General features: G+C 41.3%; 1 protein-coding gene across 2 annotated transcripts in view; it reads right to left on the bottom strand.

The window, feature by feature from the left end:
* TOX3 (TOX high mobility group box family member 3) overlaps nt 1–14,408 on the bottom strand; it is a 105,063-nt gene that overhangs the window by 31,579 nt on the left and 59,076 nt on the right. The gene's annotated exons all lie outside the window — the stretch shown is intronic.

The following is a 14,408-nucleotide window of genomic DNA, read 5'->3' as shown; positions in this document are numbered from 1 at the left end:
TTCATCATCTTTAAATGGTGAAAGAATGCCCTTCTTTTTTATAATGTGTATTATTCCCTTCCTTCAGTGCATCAAATAACACACAGGTTTGGTCTCCAAAGGGTGAAATGTATATATCCATTCTCTAATATAAATAGAGCTAGTTAATTATTTAAAGTAAAAGGCATAACTTTCCCAAGGGGAGAGAGAGAGAGAGGTGTACAGATAGAGAGACAGATAAATATAGACAATAAATACAGACACATAGACATGGAAGACCCACATAATCCTCCTCTCAGCAAACCTAACACTTATTTCCAGGGGGCTCTCAGCCCCTGACTCTCAACCTGTAAGATTCGTGCACAGAAGAGGGATTGACATGCTACACCTTATCATGTCAGGGATCCAAAAACCAAGCAGGATTTACAGGAAAGGCTCCAATGGCTCCAGAGGGCTGCTCTGGTCTACAGAAGCAAAATCCCACCCTGGAAAACGACCCCTAAATACATACTCACACAATGAGCCCTCAGATTCATTTGGATAAACATCTTTATGAGGATTTCTGAAAGATGTATTTGTTAGCACTCAACAAAGACCTTTATCTAGTTTCTCTGAAGGCACGTGATATCAAAAACATGGGGGGATGGTTTCACCCACGTACACTTATCTCCAGACTCACCAAGGTGTCTACGTGAAATAGGCACAGTTTGTTGTATGTCCATCAGATCTCAATAAAGTGGTTTAAACATAATTTTAAAATTAAGAAAGGTACGTATGCGAGCAGATGCCCACGCCCATGCACTGCTGCACCCCCCCGCCCCCAGACAGACATATTTTCCCCATTTTTCTACACTGTTAATTATATGCAAGAAAAAGCATAGGTTTCTGTCTTGGAATTTTCCATGAATTAATGATCCTTGGACAAAATCTCAGGCCCCCCTTCCGAACGTCCTTTTTGGGTATTTCTGAGAACCTGGGTCACGACGTGCATTCCAGTCACCCATCCCGGCAATCTGCATCCCAGCTTTAACGTTATTTAAATGCAGGTTTTTGTTGGGGAATTAGAAATCCATTTAAGGAAAGCAGCTCATTATCAGAGAGTATTTTTTTTTTAAGATTAAACTCACTTATTATCTAATAGCACCTAAAACAACAAAGAAAAATAAAATGGCTATTAAACTAAGGGCCTAAACAATTCAAAAAACAAATTAAGCTTAGAGTGAAATAAGAACTGGGTTAGAAATCCTCTTCTGAACAGTTAGTATGCGAATGTAATTACTGAAGAAACTACAGCTAATCAGCTGTGAATTGTATCCATTAATTAGTATTTGCCCTGGAGAAATGAGAAAAATCAGTAACAACACTGGCACCGCGGTGCGCTGATGAGCCACGCGCCCGCCGCGCTGCGTTTAGTCAAGCAGGTGGCTCCAGCGGTCCACGTAATTTGAAAAGCTCTCACCTGAAGTACTGAGCTGGAATTACAAAGCACTCCTCGCATATCTTTTGTATCTATATAAGGCCTTAATTAATGGCTTTTAATTTGGAAACACTCGGCGATCAGGCGGGAACAGTTATAAATCATTTCAAATAGAAGCAAAGGTTTCTGTTCAGGTTGGGGTAAAAATAGCTCCCCTACAAAGATGGCCGCAAACACTGACTTACGTGGGGAACTGTCTTTCTCTTGAATAGGTGGCTCGGCCCCTGGGTTGGCCTGCTAGGGTAGCTGGGTAAGATATAGGGTATCCAGTTAAATTTGGCTTTCAAATAAAGAACTCCAAGTATAAGTATGTCCCACGCACTATTTGGGATATACTTAGAATAGTTAAAAAAGCATTCTCTGTTTATCTGCGATTCCACTATAACGGGCTATTGTGTATTTTTACTTGCTAAATTTGGCCACCCCACAGTGTGGTTAAACTGATCAGGATGAAAGGGATGCCACTTTCCATTTGATTTACCTTATCTGGTAACACTAGCTTAATTTAATTTGTTTTATTTTAAAATGTGACCTAGGAATCCTCCTTTACTCGTTTTGTGTACGAACAGATCTGATTCTGAGAGAAAAAGTGATCCTTTGGGGCAGATCTCTAATATAATGACCTCAGAACAATTAACTTTAACTGAATTGTGTACGATTAAATTTACTTTATGTTCTAAGAGACATTGACATCAGTAAACACAAGATATTACAAAAAACCCCTAGGTCCATGAGGGAAAGGGCCTTCACTGCGTTCACCACTGTCTCCCCCAAAACCAACAACAATGACCCGCATATTATAAGCACTTCATTGTTTGTTGTCGGGGGTGGGGGGAGCGGTTAGAAAGACCCGATCACATTTCTTTAACTTCAGCGTCTCATAATCACACATCCTGACTGGAGCAATTTTGTCACTTACTTTTTTATGATGATATTGAGAACGATAATGACAGTAATACTAATAATTACCCTGACAAGCCCTCTACATCCATTACTTCATTTAACTTTTCCAAGTGTGACCAAATGTAATTTATTTTCCCCAGAACAAGTTAGAAAAAAAAAATCATTATCCCTATTTTGTAGATAAACAGACTGAGGCTTCTAGGGGTCAATGCCCAAAATCATAGATGTAAACATGGGAGTGTGGGATCCCACTTGCCTCACAATATGTATCACTTGCGTTCCAATAGCTACAAAACCTTGAACATTTCACTCAGTGATCAATTCAAGGTTAAAACTCCATTTTTATCGGTCTTACTCAGGGCTAGAATTTCCCAGGAGGGGTTTCCAGGTACCTCAGTCTAGGAGAATGCTCCTCAAGGAAAGAGTTCCAAGGCTCAGAAGTTTGAGAAAGGCTGCAGACCACTGCCCCTCTTTGATGAGCCACAGTGCCTGCTACACCAAGTTAAACGTCCTGAGAAGTCCTGCAGCTCATTCATTTACTTATGCTCCTCCTGTGTGTAAGGCACTGGCCACAAAATGGTGAGAAAGATGACAGAGTTCCTATCTGGATGGAGCTTATATGTTTCTTTAAGTGGAAGATAGTAAATCTCCTCCCTCCCCCCAAATTTGCCATGGGACCCTGCTTTTGGTTTCCCCCACAACAGTCTGTGGGAACACTCTGGGAAACGTTGTTCCAAAGCCTTTATTGACAATACTCTTTATTTTCCCTGAATCCTTACTAAAGCTAATATCCCCATTTTGTACCACGGTAAAGTTTACCCATTTTGCAAAATCACCTGAATAAGAATTTCTAAAAATTACACATTCTGGGTCATCTTAATTGGCTTATTTCCAAACTTTCTAGATGGTAGCTCTCCATGCATATTCCTTGGAAGATCCCTAACTCAACCAATATAAGGTTTTATAATGTGACTTCAGGAGTCAAAAAATATTTCAAATTTCAAACAGGGAGTTACTATTGCAAAGAGCATATAAAAACATTATGAAAGAAATAGGCCAATTCCAATGGTTTCCAAGAGCTTATTATATATTGGGGGAATGGTCACTGCGAGGCAGGGGCATTTATGAAGTACACTGGGGATGATCGGTCCTTTCCACTTTGATAGGCTCTAATAGATGTGATCCCCAAAGATATAATCCCCAAAGATATAATTATAAAGCAGAACTAAATTACTCTGCATGTCGAACTTCTGTATCTTAATAATTTCACAAAAGAACATCTTCATTGTACTTGGAGGTAGATTTGCTTTTGCTGCTTGATGAATAATTACAGCTTCGGCAAATACAATTTATGAAGGACATCAATTAAAAAGGAGCATTGCAGGATTTCTAGAAAAATTTATTAGAGACCATCGTGTTCATGGCCTGTTTCACCGTGTGAAGTGCCAAAGTAAATTAATGGAGATTGTTAATTCTAGCTTGTCCCGCAAAAGGCTTGGAAGAAAGTAGAGCAGCCCAGACAAAAACCCATCTGTAATCACAAGACGAATACTTCAGCCTGATGAGTCCACACAACATCATTTTCACTGAAATTATTTTGACACCCATGTGAAGAATTGTATGGGCTTCTAATAAAGCGGCATTAACTACAGGGTATCAAACAGCTAAACGGCACAAATTTAATCCTGAAAAAAAAGATAATCCTTCGAATTCTCTTTTCTTTTTTTCCCATTAGATTTGTTAGCAGACACCATCCAATTTGATGCCTCAGTAAGGACATCTGTCAAGTTGCTTACACAAATGAACTGTGCCATCATGGCCCCAGCGTGCCAAGCACGGTCGCGTGATGAGAAGGCAGAGTGCCTCTCGCTCACAAAGTTCACACACTCTCAAAGGCTCGGCTAACTACCCCCCTGGAAAAGGACTTACCCGAGATAATCAAGTTTTAACCATTTCCACCAGCAGTCATCTGTTTCAAGATAGAGAGCCCCAAAGAGTGAACACAAGCGCAGTATGGCAGATGACAATAAATACTGGTGATTATCAGGGGTGGATCTGGAGTAAAGACAGCCTATACCAAAGGTTATGGGTGCAACAGTAGCCTGGAAACCAAAACCTGCAAACAATGGACCAGGACGTATAATTAGCAGGAGAAGATATACAGACGAGTGCGCAAACACACACTTCTGCTAATTATGTATATACAGTTATATACAGAGAGAGGATGATGTACACACATATGTGTGCATATACATATGCATACATATATTAACAGGTTCAAATATAAAGCACGATTTTTTTTAAGAAAATAAACTCTCAAAAATATTATTTGCCTTCCTTTCCATATGCTAAAAACTCCTAGATAATTATCTCCCGAGTGCCAGACTCATCTATCCAACTGCCTACAGCATTTGCATTTGGATGTCAATAGGCAGCTCGATCATATGCACGAAGCTGAATTCCTTATCTTCTCCCCAAACCTGCTCCACCCGCGGCCTTCCCCATCTCCTTTGATGGGGAGATGACTCATTCCGGTGACTCAGGCCACAAATCATCCACTCTTTCTCCCTGCCCCCATCAAATCATCAAAGATTCTGTTGGCTCATCTTTCCTTATGCCCCCACAGCTGACCACTTTGTCACCCTGGCCCAAGCCACCCATCCCCTCCTGGGTCACCACGGTCACCTCCTAGCCGGTCCTGCTGGCTCCAACACACAGAGCCAAAGAGATCCCTTGAAAACCTAAGTCAGATCCTATCTCTCCTCTGCATAGAACTTTCCAATGGCTTCCTATTCCCTCAGGGAAGAAGCCAGGACTTCACAATGGCCCCCCGTTTCTTCTCTGACCCTTGGCCAATGCTCTCCCCCTTGCTTATCCTACCCTAACCCTGTTGGCTTCCCTGTTGTTCCTCCAGGACCCCAGACACATTCTGACCTCAGGGCCTTTGTGCAAGGTGGTTCCTCTCCCTGAACCATCATCCCCATCAATGTCCTCATGGGACACTCATGGGAACCTCATGGCTCACTCACTTCCCCTTAGAGTCTTTTCTCAAATGTCACCTCCTGACTATGCTATAAAATGTCTTTGCAGCCCTCCTCCTCCTCCACCACTTTCTATCCCTCTTCCCCATCCTGATTTTTCCCACGACACTTTTCCACGTAACATATTGTCTTTCTCCCCCAACTAGAATGTAAATGTAATGAGGATAAGCATGTGTTGCACTGTTTATGCTGATGTCCCAGTGCCAAGGAGAGCTTGATAAATAGTAGGTGTTCAACAAATCTGTATTGAATGAATGAACAAATAAATTAATTTCTAGATGGGAAAGGCTGGTATGCAGAACTGCGCTCCAGGGCCGGTTTAAGCACCTGAAATTCAAGCCAAAAGGAGAAACCAAGCATCTGTCCCCGCAGGTCCCTGGACAAACCACACCTATGGAAAAAAGGGGAAATAAGGAAGAGTTCTATATTCTAATAAAATTAATATTTTAAACATTAGAGATACTTAGCTTGAAAAAAAAATGCTTTATCCTAGAAAATGCACCAACCCTTTTATAGAAAAGAGAGAGAGGCCTGGGTGGGTGGGGTTGGAGTGTGAAGGGGGGTGTGCCTTGGTGGTTGAAAATATACCGCAGCGAACCACACTGATTTTGGCCGGCAGGTAGAGAATCCAGAGAAGAGAAAGCCAATAATCTAACATCAAGGGGGCAAGAATCTGAGTATTAAATATTTAGTAATAAATATGACAGTTGATTTTTTTTTCTAATTTAAAATATTGTTTTTAAAAAATGTTCGCTTTATCAGCTAGGTCAGAGTTTCTCAAAGTGTGGCACCAGGGACCACCAATTAACCAGATTAACCAGATGCCTGTTAAAAATGCGGATTACTCGATTCTGCAAAGTTTACTGTATCAGAATCTCTAGGTGGCGGGACCGTACAAATCTGTATGTTTAACCAGCTTCTCAGGAATTCTAGGACACACTGATATTTGAAAACGACTAGCCTCGTTCATTTTAGGTGAATATGAAAATTTCTTTTTTTTTTAATAAACCTTTCCATACCTCTGATGATGATCTCATTGAAATGCTGATGTAGCACAAGCTGTTTTGTTTAGAGCAATAAAAGCTCGGCTCAATTATTTCCAAACTCTTCTTACCGTCCTCACTTACAGGAAAATGGAACCGCCCATGAGGTGACCATCAGCCGCTCTCTCAACCCTCATAAGCAGAAGAAAGGACAGGAACATCCTAAGTTGGACCAAGTAGGGAGTGCAAGTTCCAGTATTAGATTTCTCAACAAGTTCTGTGGACCCACACAAGGAACAACAATGCCTAAACATATGGACTCTACCCAAACACGGAGGCCTTTGGATTTGCATGATCTGGACACATTTGAGTCTGTAAATTGCATAACCATCTGGACTAGTTAGAGGTGGCAAGGGAAAAAAAAAAACCACAACACCCTCTCAAACCCAACTGCACTTGTTTAATATCAGAAAAACAAATAGAAGCAGAGGAGAGGATACTAAGCTTCCCAAATCAAGTTTTCTTTTTAACAAAAATGGAGCAATCTTTGGGACTGGCCCAACAAGCAAGCATCACCAATATTCAGAGAATGGGAAAAGCAAGCCCTGATTTGCCTTAAACACACCCCAACAAAAAGAAATCAACTGTAACATGTATGCGGCTAAGTGGCAACATCTTTGGTGTAATTCTGGTTTTTTCGCCTCCCCTGCCAAAAGGCCTTACCAACACTGAACCCAATACCTACTAGATGCCAACTCAAAGGATACGTCTGGGGAATATATCTACCTTTCCGAAGACAGCAAGAAGTAGAAGATACTCTTGTTGCTTTTAAGGGATGACAACCCAGTTAGGGAGATGAGGCAACAACATTTCTCAACCTAAGTGCCAAGTCAGGGAGCCACACTGACAAATGATATGCACATTTAGAAGAACCAAAAGGAAATGGCCACTCAGGAACAAGTCTTGAACCAAGGAAGGAGAGAGGAGGAGGGGGCGTCCCCAGGCAGAGGGAACAGAGTGTGCGAAGCTGCAGACCTACGTGAACAATGGAGAGACCAATGCGGCCGCAGGTAGGTGCCCATTACTGAGAGAGGGGGAGGTAGGCTGGGGGAGATGGCAGGCAGCCAGGCCCTGGAGAGCCCCCAAGGCCAATCTAAACACTTGGAAATGCACTAAATCCAAAGGGCTGTGAAGGATTTTGTTGGAAGGAAGAAGTAGAGAGAGATGGAAAACCCACCCCTGAGCACATGGATAGTCTGAGATGGACAAGGGTAATGCTGGGAAAAACTGGAAGCAAGACCAGTTAAGAAGACTTCAAGACTGGCATGAGGTTGTAGGTGTCTAGACTGGGCAGAGGCAAGAGTGGGAAGACTCGAATATGGAGAACACTTCATCTCGAAAGTCACACTAACTGGCTTTGAACTGCAATCCTGCCAAACTAGCTGTGGGATGGTAGGCAAGTTACTGAACTTGTCTTAAGGACAAGTTCGAATCCCAGCTGATCTGCTTGCTAGCCATGGAACTGTGCACGAGCTACTGGGCCTCTGTGTGCTTCAGGGTTTTGAGGATTGAATAGACCTAAAAAGCCACCTTTTCCATTGTACTAATGGCAAGGTGACATTTCAGTGAGCTCTGAAGACACCAAAACAGACCACGCATGTCTGTTTTACACGCTGTCATGGCTTCTATTAGCAGAACAGGAGAGTTTTACTACTCAAAGAACTCCAATGGCTTCCCAGTGATATTTAGAGTAAAATCCAAGTTCCTGTATGATCTGGCAGCTAGTTGCTTCTCCAAACTCCCTCTTCACTAAGCCCCAAGCACAATGCCCTGCACACTGCCCTGACTACTCCTCACTCTCTTCTATGGGCCTTTGCACCTGCCGTCCTCCTGACCCAACCACTCTCCCCTCTCTCCTCACTCTGTGTAGGTTTCTGCTTCACAACTGGCTCCATGTGGTCTCCTCTGGCCCGAGGACAATGGGTGGCCCACGGTATGTAGGTGCCCAGTAAATATTTGTTGAACATGTGAGTGAATGAATAGGCCAGAGAGATCCAAGTTCAAATCCCAGTTCTATCGCTTACAAGCTGGAGATCATCAGGTAAGTTGCTTCATGTCACCGCTCTGAATTTCTGTTTCTTTACTTCTGAGGACAGAAGAATAGAGCTTTGGGGGGACTGGGCTGTAGAAGGAGTGAGACAACACAAGGCCCCCCAGCAAATGGTCTTACATGGGAGAGGCACTTGGTATATGTCAGAAAGCTGGGTGGCTCAGATGGTTAAGCGACTGCCTTCGGCTCAGGTCATGATCCTGGAGTCCTGGGATCAAGTCCCGCATCGGGCTCCCTGCTCGGCAGGGAGTCTGCTTCTCCCTCTGACCCTCCTCCCTCTCATGCTCTCTGTCTCTCATTCTCTCTCTCTCAAATAAATAAATAAAATCTTAAAAAAAAAAAAAAAGAATTTCTAAAAAAAAAAAAAAAATTAAGAAAGCTGAGAGGAGGAGCCTGGAAAGGTAGGACTTTGTTCATCTGGGAAAAATAAATGGGTGATGGAAATATTTTATGTAGTATATATTAAGTGCCTATAATATAAAAGAGATAATGGTGGATATTGGGTAAAAAGTATGTAAGACTCAGACTCCATGTGGCAGGTGCTACTGTGTTTGGATATACGCAAAGCATTCCCCGTGAAAAGTCAGCAGATTGCAAGGAAGAGGAGCCATCTGAGTGGGGCCTTGAAGGATGTGTAGGAGCTTGCCGGTGAGACAAGAGTATTGTGGTAGAGAAAACCACTTGGGCAAAGGCCTAAGTCGTAAAAGTGGGCCTGGCTGACCAAGAAATGGGAATACAAGCCTTCTTGGCAGGGAGGGCAGAGGGAGGGTTGAAACAGGAGCCAGCAGGTACAGAGTATATTTTGGAGAGGTTTAGCTCAAACATGCTGTATGGATAAAAGGAGATTTGCACATGTTTGTAGGTGGCAGCAAGACTAAACACCAAACTGAGGGGAAGAGCAGCCTACAAGAAGCAGAAGATAACATGATTCAGAGCATAACTTCCAGAAAGTAAGGGTAATGTCTATTCTGTGTGTTTCAGATTGTTTCTGGCAAACTGTGGGCATCTTTTATGTAACGACAGAGACTTGTAAAACAGATGTGCTTGGTCTGTTCTGGTTTCTTGAAAAGCACTGAAATGATAGCTAAGAGTAGGGATTAGTCTGGATGGAAAAGGTGGCTACTTTCTTTGAGGTCAGGATTAGAGCCAGAAAGACTCTGGCTCCCAAAGTTTTGACCATCACGTGCAGATTTCCATCACTAGCAGGACAGTGCCTTACCTACATTTAGAAAGGGCTGTGTCTCGTGATAGATTCTAATATCCCTGGGAGGAATAAGAACTTAGCTCTCATCTGTTAGGGGCACTTCAGTGTGAATTCGTTTATAGGAAATGGATCCACTGATACGCACAGTAGGTATCATCTGCAAGTATGGTCAGGAACTAGCCCCTCGGAAAAGTCTTCCTTGGGACCACCTTGCCCAACCCTGGCTGCACCGAGTTCTCCTCCAAGGTGGTCTGTGCATCACTCTGGGCTGTGCTCAAGTGATCTACTTTCACATCTGTCTCCCTTGAGGGCAGATATAAGAGCCTCATTGGCCACTGAGCACACAGTAGGTACTCAAGTGATCAGGCAGTGTCTCGGGATCAAGCTCGGGGGTACTTCCAATTGGCAGCTTCGGTGTGGTTAAAAACATGTTACCAAGCTATTTCTTTTTCTACACATGATTCAGTCCACATCGAATTCAGGTGAACCACTGTTAAGGTCTGCCGGAGTACGGCCAAGCCTTAAAACAAAACAGAAAGGGAAAATCAGAGAAGATAAAATCGGAGTTATTTTCCTCATGCTTCCAGACTCTGTGGTTCATGCTGCAATCAAATGACTAAGGGCCTCAGAGACTTTCCACTGAAAACAAACTTTAAGGTCTCTCACGATGTGACCGATTTATACCGAATACCCTTAGTAAGTCTCCTAGGCGGTGCTTCTTGCATACCATATGAAATTTCAAATGTAAAAAAAGGAACAGCATATGAAGCCAAATGTCCCTCAGTTTTTTAAATGAAAACATTTTAACCGATTACAGCATTTCTTGAGTTTCGTAACTAAACTCTACTAACCAATGGTAACACACGCTCTCTCATTTCAGCTGGTCACCCTAATTAACATTTATCATGAATTCCTTCAAAACATCCATGACTTCCTATTATCAGTCTTCTGTTCTTTGATCTCTAAAGTATAAAATGTAGTGCTCTTAAAGTGTAGGGTGTTCACGTGCCTAGAACAAATATGCTAATACAGAGATGCTGATAAAGCCAGAGATGTAGATATGCAGATGGAAGCAGAGAGGCAGGCAGACCACGAATTCTCAACCACGGACAATTTTGCCCCCCTACCCCCAAGAGACATTTGATAATGTCTGGAGAGAGTTTTTACTGTCACAACTAGGAGGTGCTTCTGGCATCTAGTGGGCAAAAGCCAGAGATATTACCATGCACAGAACAGCTCCCACAATAAAGAATTATCCTGTCCAAAATGTCAACAGTAGCAAGACTGAGAAACCCTGATATAGATCAGTCCACACATTAAGCATAAACAAAAGATACTCCAAGTATTTCAAAAATAAATATTACAGGATTATTGCTTCTGCACTATCCAAACACAATCAGTGGTCTTTCTTCAAGTGGGCATTATGCTGACTTTGGATAGCTCTACTTACAAGATTATGGACTGCAATCAAGGATTATTTAAATGTGTTTCAAATATGTATCAACTAGTTGGTTGTCAGCTAGGAAGCTTTCCATATACATAAATAGTCAGTTGCTTTTTTTCCCCTTGCTGCAAATACATCAAGAAATAGAAATAGTGTAACATGATATGCTAAGGCTAACATTTAAAAAAGAGCAACAAATCTATAAATTCTTCCTGAAGAATTGTGACTTCATGTGTTTGTTTTCCAGTCTCAATCATATTTGATAAACCAAATACTGCAAGCCTACTTAACTCCAAAATCATCAGTGATAAGAAGATCCCAACCAGATATATCCTCATTTAAATCAAACAGGATTCACACCTATGAATTCACCTCTATCCTTCCCAAAAGTTTAAGAAAAAAGGCTCAGCTACTTGATAAGAATGAGCATTTAAGAAACTCCTGGCTACTGAAACATGTCAGGGCTAGAGTTTTATAACCTAGTGGCATGGAGTTTTGCTCACACTGCAAGAACATCTTGATTACAAACATTCTGTGTATTTGTGATTCTGTGATTTGATGATTGCCTGAATTCTGTAGGGACAACTTTTTACCAGATGGGTGATCGTACAGCTTTCATTAGTTTCCTGTATCTCACCAGTTATGTTTGTTTTTTAATCTAGCATCTTTGACTAGGAAAGGGCTCACACAAGACTCAAAATCCCACTTCTGATAAGGCCTTGGGGCAGGAGGGAGGAAAATTACGTTCCTTGCAACCAGCTATTCCAAAATCTGCGATTTAAGATTTCGTAACATGTTTACTTTTGAAAGAGAGGGTTTGGTTTTTTTTCCCCTAGACCTATACTTTAATTACTTCGAGTATGAGGCTAATGGCTTCTTAAACATAACCATAAAGTAAAATCCCTTCAAAGACGGGCCATTGGCTTTCATCTGGGAGACAAATAATGGCATTCAGTCAAGATGCCAATGTTAATCTGGTGGATAGCTCAAACTTGTTCTAGCATTTTATACAAAATAACCATGAATTTAAGTATTCCTAAGTAAAGGAGGCATTTTATTCTTGGAAGCCCAAATAGTCATTGTATACTAATACATTCAAGATTACCTTAACATTTCCTTGCATGAATTTAAGAGATGTGATTATACAGCAATTTGTAAGCAGCTCTCCTTAAATCATATATCAAATTTTATGCACTTCAGCAAAATCCCAATTCTATTCCAGAAGAGTGACTCAACTATATGAAGGACAATTGTATCAAATTGTAAATGCAAAAGTGACCAAAAACAAGGTAAAACAGATGCAAAAAGTCTTAAAACAATCATAAAAAGATATTCGTGAGGCTGCCTTTTGAGCTAAAGACAGTTTATGGGTACTATCTTTAAAAACTGCCCAGCCCTCTTGACACACCACAGTTAAAAAAATGCAACCTTATTTGGGGAGGAAATTTTTGCTTAGAAACTTTATTACAAAAGGACAAACTGCTTAGCTTTAAAATAAAATGTTAGCACCTTTTTATGGTGACTCAAGTATACACATTACCAACCTGTACTGACTCCCTTTATTCCTAGAAAGAGATTTTTGTTTCTCATTGCTACTAGCGGAAGAATACATAATGGCACAAAAGCAAAATTGCTATACATTTCACAGCGCTGGTTAATAACGGAGGGAAAAAATAAGATCCGTCTATAAAGCCGATCTATAAATTTCTTCGGCCATCATAAAAATAAGTTAGAGATATGATCTTTTTTTAAAAGAACTGCAGCTGCTTTCATATCAAGATTAATATTGAAAACAAACCCCGTATAATAGGGCCCCCTGGGATAAGTAACAGATTCCATGAGGGGTGTCCATCTAGTACTGAGCGTAAGCTCCTCCCTTCCCCATTGGGCTGAGGAAGCACTCCATACCAAAAATAAGCACTCACAGAAAGACCATGCCCTCAAAAGCCATGCTTATTGCCCAAACTGTTTCACTCTTATGTTTTAATAACTTTCATAAGGTGATAAAGAGGTGAAGCTGAATATCCTAATGAACAACCGGGCAGGGCGGGGGGAGGGGAAGTGCATATAGAAGAGAGTTCAACGTAAAAGATGAGATTTCCCCAATGGGAAAATAAAGGATAGACATTATAGTAAGTCAAAGTTCTTGACCCTGGCATTGACCATTAGAGCAGAGCAGAGCAAATACCAAGTGCCCATCTCGTTCCAGCATCGAACAATGACAAACTCCCTTCACACGCCTTTCGAAAATGAGCTAAACCCTCGCGTATCGATGCATCTACTGTTGGCCAAAGTTTATTTTAAAGCTGCTCCCTCTCCTAGTCAGGGCAGTTGTGTTGTTGTTGTTGTTGTTTTTTTAAGATTTTATTTATTTATTTGAGAGAATGAGATAGAGAGAGCACGAGAGGGGGAAGGGTCAGAGGGAGAAGCAGACTCCCCGCTGAGCAGGGAGCCCGATGCGGGACTCGATCCCGGGACTCCAGGATCATGACCGGAGCCGAAGGCAGTTGCTTAACCAACTGAGCCACCCAGGCGCCCAGTTTTTAATACAAGAAAAGTAACTTTACCAAAGAGACAGGATTACATTTCTAATGGCAGACCCCGAAGTTCATGCTTTACGTGGTCATCTGGAACTATATAGAGTGTTGCTCTGTGAAGAATATTGACCAAGGCATTCTCACCCTGCTCTTGAGAAATGTGAATGATGAAAGGCTGGGATAATAACACGGAGTTTTACAAAGTAGCAGTAGTACTGAAGTAGAAAATGTGTCTTTGGCACTAAACACAATGTAATAGGTTTTAAATGGAGCCTAACTTTCATCAAACCTTATGGACTCCAAGAGTGTAGAGAAACTTCATAAAGGTAAGGCAAGGTCTTTCTGAGAGCTTAACTGCATCAAATATAAACATTCTAGAAAGGTTGTACGTCTCAAATTTATTGATTTTATTTTAAACAGTTCTGAAGTGGTTTTAATGACATAGGAAAATGGCCAGGGTATAACCATTATGATTCAAAACCATACACAGTGTGATATAATTTTATTTTTCTGCTTTTATTTTTGTATGCTTTCTAGAATTAGTACCTACTAGTTCTGTACTCAGAAAAAAATATATTTACAATGGAACTGCTCAGGAAGGATTTCCCTAATCTCTATCTGCATAAAGCATGTAAGTAAATAAAAATCCTGGGAATAAAAACAGCAATAATCAATTTTTACTGTTCATTCGTTTACTCATTCTAACAACAAATATATTCTTTTTTTTTTT

This window comes from Leptonychotes weddellii, chromosome 16 (genome assembly GCF_054177405.1).
Source record: "Leptonychotes weddellii isolate Sample4059 chromosome 16, ASM5417740v2, whole genome shotgun sequence".
NCBI classification, from domain to species: Eukaryota; Metazoa; Chordata; class Mammalia; order Carnivora; family Phocidae; genus Leptonychotes; species Leptonychotes weddellii.
Note: the sequence above shows the minus strand (reverse complement) of the source record. Positions and strands in the feature narration are given on the sequence as shown.